Raw genomic sequence first — 6,918 nt, forward strand, 5'->3', positions numbered from 1 at the left:
AATTTTGTCTAGAAAGCTTTTATCGCAAAGAAGTCCCCTCCCCCCATTTTCAGTAAAGCAAAAAGTAAAAATTTTACGAGAAATATACTATGCTTGGAAATCAAATGCTATTCAATTTACACATAATAAAGTTATGTATTCTTTTAATAGAAATTCCGGCCCCTTAGATTTCACGCGAAGAAACACTTTGTTTTCACTAGGATAGAAATCAATGTTTCTATTTTTACCATTTAGAATTTTTTTTTTAATGTTCCAGTCTATAGGCTTTAAAATAGATAAAAAGATTGTTAACCTAACAGCTTATAGGTTTAAAATTTACGATCTTAGACGTAAATGCTATTCAATTTACACTTAATATAGTCTTCATGCAACTGCTAAAGACTTTTCTTTCTAGTCTTGTATATCAAAGTTAAAAAACCATAGTTTACACGCTCTCTCCTGGGAATATAAAAGAAACTTTATCGAAAGAAAGCTAGAAAAAAGGAATAATAGCTCTCGTTTTCAGGCGAGACATTTCAAGATGTATCTAAAAAATATGCACTCTAAAGGGCTGTTAGCATCCCCCCTCCCCTTTTCACATAATCTCCCCCCCCCCGTTTAACATAATGTCCTAAAAATATTTGGTAGCAATTATTTTGGGAAATAACTCGTTTCACTCTTCCATACAGGTTGCATAGGCTTAGCTTAATTAACAGCAATCTCTTTCTGCGTGAAACTGTTTTTAATTTGATGAGAAAAACAATCCTTTTTTTGAGTCGAAGCTTTTGCTATCCGAATTCATAAGGATTAACAAACAGGAAGTGCAATTGTGGGGTGTCAGCTAATTAAATCATTACGGGAATGTTTATGCCAAGTTAGCGGGCGGCTTAAATGGAAATTGTATATTAATAGCTAAGAGATTGACAGAAGTTGACTGTCGCTTTTAGATAGGCTTACAGAAAGAATAAATTTATCAAAAACATAGTTATTTCCAATGAAAGAATTAAAGTCATAAACAGAGGAAGGGGGGGTTTGGAGGGGGGAGGTTAGGTTTACGTGGTCAAAAAGAACGTATTTTAAGCTTTCTAGCGAGTATAAACAATATATAGTGGAGTTTGTATTGTGTGGGGGGTACCTGAATTTGAATTTACTGGAGGGGCTACTATGTAAAATGATTTTATTTGAAAATAAACTACAAAAATTTACTAAACAGAACTCACATTGTAAATCGCATTAGCTAAGGCTTCCAGCTCATCAATATATTCCATTGTTATATCCATTGTGTCTAGGAACTTTCTGAATGTTTAATCACACCGCATGTCCGTTATATACAAAATCTCAAGTATTAATTGCGTTGTATTGGGAAACCACATGTAACCGACTCTCTGATTGGCTTAGAATAAGATGTAACCGAGTCCCTTGATTGGCTTAGAAGGAGACACGTGATCCTGTTTCCCATTATCAGATCAAAACATTCTCCCCACCGATTATGTAAATCAACTTCTCGGAAATTCACTTGTCCTAGTCGATTCCTGCATCAATACATTCTCCCTAGTGATTATGTAAATCAAGTTCTCGGAATTTCTCTCCCCTAGATCAATACATTCCCCATCGATTATGTAAATCACCCCCAGTGTCATTACACCTGGAAACAACAAATAAATCGACCTTGACCTCATTAGACTTGATCAATAATCCTTGAATAAATTATGTAGGTTCAGCGTTAGACTAAATTGTAGATGGCAGCACAAGTGTACGTTCTGTATTCTATGCCCATATATGGTGCCCCATCACGAGTTATTAGGGCCTTTCCACCGATTACACAATCAATTTCTCGGAAATCCTCTCCCCTTTGTGGATCAATACATCTCCCCATCGTCAATGCGCATGTGCAAACTTCGCCCCGGAGACAATACACCTTGACAAACAACAAATAAATCAATCGACCTTGACCACCATTAGACTCGATCGATAATCCTTGAATAAATTATGTCCTTTCAGCGTTAGACTTAATTGTAGATGGCAGCAGTGGTGCCCCGTCAGTATTCTATGCCCATATATGGAGTACCCCCCCCCCGTATTCAATAAGGGGGTTCTACTATTATTTTTGACGTTATTTTTTTTTACAATAGCAATTAAACGATTTAAATATTCTGTAGACGATTTAAATAGTCTAACGATTTGAAACTTCCGGATAATCTCTTTTTTTACAAGTTTTTTTTTGTTCAGTCCTATAAATAAGAATTCTTGGGGAAGATTTCTTCATTTTTAATCCATTCCTTTGGATGCATAGATAGACCTAAGCTATTTATTTAGTTTTCGTTAAATTTTTTGGGGTTCCAGCCTTTTGTTTGAGTGCCTGCAACACCACATTTATTTTAATTTCCTTTGGTTTTCAATTTGGCATATTGTTTACTATAGTGTTTGTTCCTTTTTGGTTTCATTCCTTAATTCCTATTAATTTCTATTTGTTGTAGGTTTTTATGTCTTATACAAGATTGTGCCCAACTGTTTTAACTTCTAAGATCATTTTTCATTACAGATTTTTTTTTAAACTTGATTTTTGCTCATTTGCAATTTTTTTCTAATATTTTTTATGGTCCCTATAAGAGAGACATATATGAAGTTGGAATTCTGCAGGTTCAGTGGACAAGTTACCATGTATTTGACCTCAAAACTATGAATAGCAAATTCAGGAATTTTTTTTTTAGATTTTTTCCTTACTCAAGGGAGTAAGGAAAAGGGGATAAAAAGGGAAGGGATTACCACTCATAAAGATACTTTGGGGCTTTTTTTACTAGGCTTGATCGTGGGAAAAGGTTATGTTACATGGATACAGTATAAGCATATGACCTCAAAATTATGGTAGTGTAATCAGGATTTTTTTTTTCAGATGTTTTTTTACTTTCTCTTTTATTTCTTTGTGAGAAAAGGATGGAAAAGGAAAGGGTTACCACTCATAAGGATATTTCATAAGGATATGTTACATAGATACAGTATAAGCATGTGATTTTTGTACCCTCAAAAAGAATTTTAAGTAAAAACGAAATATTTAAAAAAGAAATGTTTGAAGTTATGAAGTGAAAGATAATCCTTTGTTGTGAAAAAATCAAAGCCTTTGAGATTGAACCAACTCACAAGTAATTTTGATGAGACATTTGGATGTTAAGGAAAGGAAATCCACAACCTAAGGAAATTTTCTTAAGGCTTTTTTTGCTTGAGATACACCTTAATCGAAGCTGCTACACATCTTAAATACGGAAATTAACATCATGTTTTGAGAGGATTGAATAAAAAACAAGTTTTTTTTTAACTAAAACTAAGGAGCGACATTAAAACCTAAAACGAACAGCAATTATTCCGTATATGAAAGGGGCAATGCCCTACCCAACGCCTCACTCTTTGCGCTAAAGTTTTTTATTGTTTTAAAAAATTAAGTTGTGAGGCAGAGTCAAACTTTAGCTTAAAAAGCGAGGCGTTGAGGAGGGGATAGCCCCTTGCATATACGGAATAATTTCTGTTCATTTTATGTTTTAATGTCGCTCCTTACTTTCAGTTAAAAAAAAATTTTTTTTATCTAATTTCTGAACGTTTTTGAATTAATACAGCTTTGATTTTGGTTTGACGTACATGAATAATTAAAACGAAATTTGCATATTAATTTTACTTTTTTTTATTAGGATTAAATAAAAAACAAGTTTCTACTTAACTGAAAGTAAGGAGCTACATTAAAACTTAAAACGAACAGAAATTATTCCGTATATGAAAGGGGCTGTCCCCTCTACAACGCCTCACTCTTTACCCTAAAGGTTTTTATTGTTTTAAAAATTAAGTTGTGAGACAGAGTCAAACTTTAGCTTAAAAAGCGAGGCTTTGAGGAGGGGATAGCCCCTTTCATATACGGAATAATTTCTGTTCGTTTTAAGTCTTAATGTCGCTCCTTACTTTCAGTTAAAAAAAACTTGTTTTTTTATCTAATTTCTGAACGTTTTTGAATTAATATAGCTTTTTTTTTGGATCACCGTACATGAATAATTAAAACGAAATTTGCATATTATTTTTACTTTTTTTTTGGTAAATGGCTTTCTCGAAATTTTGATCTGACGTAACTTACGAAGTAACTTACGTAACGAACTTTTATATTCGCATATTTTTTATTACGTATATTAGGGGATTTGCCCCCTAGTTAATACCTTGCTCTTTCCGCTAAATTTTAAATTTTGCTCCAATTCTTTAAGTTTGACACCTTAATCACAAAGGCCATTAATTAGAATAAATAGCTCTGATGAAAGTACAAAAAAAAACTTAGCCTAAAGAGCGAGGTAATGATTAGGGGGCGAACCAAATCATATACGTAATAATTTCTGTTGGTTTTAAGTTTTAATCTTGCTCCTTACTTTCAGTTGTAAAAATTGTTTTTTTTTTAATTCAATTTCTGATCGTTTTATTTTTAAATAATATTGGGAAATCTGGCGCCCCCTTCGTAGCAATGTCCTTTTCCCCATGAAAACTTCCTCCATAGAAAGATCCTACCGCATAACCCCTGACCCCCCCCCCCCCCCCAACTACTAGAAAATATCCCCGCTGAAAACTTCTGTATACTTCCCAGTAACCAATACTATATGTAAATATTGGGCAAAGTTCATAACTTGCAGACCTTCGCCCGGGAACTGGGAGGGATTAAGTCATCCTCAAAGACATAGTTATTGTATTGTTTTGACCATGCTGAACATAATGGCTATCTCAAAATTTTGATCGGGTGAGTTTGGGAAAACAATGAGCGTTGCCCTCCATTTTTTTGGTCACTTAAAAAGGGCATTAGAACTATTAATATCCGTTCAAATGAGCCCTCCTGCGATTTTCTTGGACCACTGGGTCAATACGATCACTCCTGGGAAAAAAAGAAAATAAACACGCATCTTCCTGGCAAAAATACAAAATTCCACATTTTTGCAGATAGGAGCTTGAAACTTCTATAGTAGGGTTCTCTGATATGCTGAATCTGATGGTGTGATTTTCATTAAAGTTGTATTATTTAGAGGGTGTTTCCCCCTTTTTCGAAAATAAGGCAAATTGTCTTGGGCTTGTAACTTTTGATGGGTAAGACTAAACTTGATGAAACTTATATATTTGAAATCAGCATAAAAATCTGATTCTTTTGATGCATCTGTTGGTTTCCGTTTTTTAGAGTTTCTGTTACTATTGAGCCGGGTCGCTCCTTCTTTATGTTACCACGTACTGTTTGATTTATTTGGACGGTATTGAGACTGAGGCAGACCTAACAACAGCAAATTGTGGTCGATGGGGTACATTTTTAAGATTTAACTTACTCTAGACAACATAGTTATTTGTGAAAATATCCTAGTACACTATAAGATTTGTATATAATGACGCTTCTAAAGTCAAAATCTATTACGTGTAGCATCCATGCCGTGCATACAAAATATTCTTGCAAAATGTTTGGAATACAGAATGTAGTTTGTCAATATACCTGTTTCTTCTTTGATTTTCTCTATGTGGGTATTATAAGTCCAAAGCTATTGCAAGTTCTGGCATGTTCGTAAGTAGGGGTTCTTGGGTGCAAGCACCCCCTCTAAAAATTGAGCACCCTGTGATTCTCTCTACAATTTTTAAAATCGTTTTGATTTGTGTTTGGGGAGGGCATGCCCCCTCCCTTTTAGAAACTGCGCTCTCTCACGTAAGATGAAATATTATTTGTTTTTATTGAAATATATTTTGCAACAAGTTTGCTTAATTTTGTGAATTTTATTCATAAAAGGCTACTTCTGTGATAATGCCTTAATTATGCTTAAAGCCCCCTCCCTTCTTCCTCTGTTACTTAACATAGACAAATTGTAGCCGTCCACCCACCATCTAAATGGACCTGTTTACTGTAGCCCACTGCAATGTACTTGGTTTCAAATCTAAGTTCAACCAGTTCTTATATTTAGTGAACATGGTCAAACCCTCTATCATATGCATCACTGAGACCCACCTCAGCCATGAAATACAGAGCAGTGAGGTCACCATACCCAGATACACGCTTCCCAGGCGAGATCGTGAACGTAGTGACCGCACTAAATACGGAGAAGGGGGTGTTGCTGTTTACCTACAGAGTCATATACTATATCTAGCAGGTGAAGAATCTCTGCGGATTAGGGTGACCCTCCCAAATAAGTCCGTGATTGCTGGTACGGTGCTGGCACCTGCCAGATTACCTTAAATGCATTCCGGGAAAGTACGCTAAGTCTGCCATTTTCCTCCATGGAGACTTCAGCGTCCATCATAGCGTATGGCTTTGCAGCAAAAATACTGATAGGGAAGGATCGGACTTGTATGATCTATCTCTCTCATACGGGCTGGAAAATTCCCAAACCGATCATCTCGTCACATATCACAACCCAAACGGATCCTCTCGTGTTTACCTCTTCCTTACGGATCATCCTGACTCCTTTAAGGTAGACACTCATGCTTTCACAAGTGACTACATTCCCGTCATTGCGCGTGGAAACTTTCGTATTCCGCTTCAAAACAAGCATGAGCGAAGAATCTGGCAATACAAAAGAGGTGATTAGGACGGTTTGAGAAACAGTTTTTATTCCCCGCAGTGGAGAGCCTTTTTCCTTGAAGGCCTAGACAAAGCTGCAGGGAAGTACCAGTAGGTATCAATTGACTCTGTCGAAAAACACATGCCTTGAAAGTGGATCCAGGTGTCCAAAAAGAACAAACCTTGGTTCAGCGCGCAGAGTAAGAAGGCTTTCCGAGCAAAGCAAAAGGCACACAAGCGATGGCTACTTTCAAAGAGAGAAGAGGACATAATTGTAGTCCCTGTTTCAGTATACGGAGAAATTTGCCGCGAAGCTTCGACATACGTCGGCAAAGAGCTGGTGGAGAATTGTCAAGGAGGCTTTACCGTCATCCAAGGGGACTTCAATTCCT

General features: G+C 36.0%; 1 long non-coding RNA gene across 1 annotated transcript in view; it reads right to left on the minus strand.

Annotated features, from left to right (window-relative positions):
- Positions 1 to 5,325, minus strand: part of LOC148953279 (uncharacterized) — a 32,534-nt gene extending 27,209 nt beyond the window's left edge. The window contains exon 1 of the long non-coding RNA XR_016141630.1: positions 5,310 to 5,325. This is a non-coding gene — a long non-coding RNA (uncharacterized LOC148953279). The remainder of the gene's footprint in view (positions 1 to 5,309) is intronic.
- Positions 5,326 to 6,918: the final 1,593 nt, after the last annotated feature.

This window comes from Artemia sp. Qi Xiang Cuo, chromosome 4 (assembly GCF_049724085.1).
Source record: "Artemia sp. Qi Xiang Cuo chromosome 4, ASM4972408v1, whole genome shotgun sequence".
Classification (NCBI taxonomy): Eukaryota; Metazoa; Arthropoda; class Branchiopoda; order Anostraca; family Artemiidae; genus Artemia; species Artemia sp. Qi Xiang Cuo.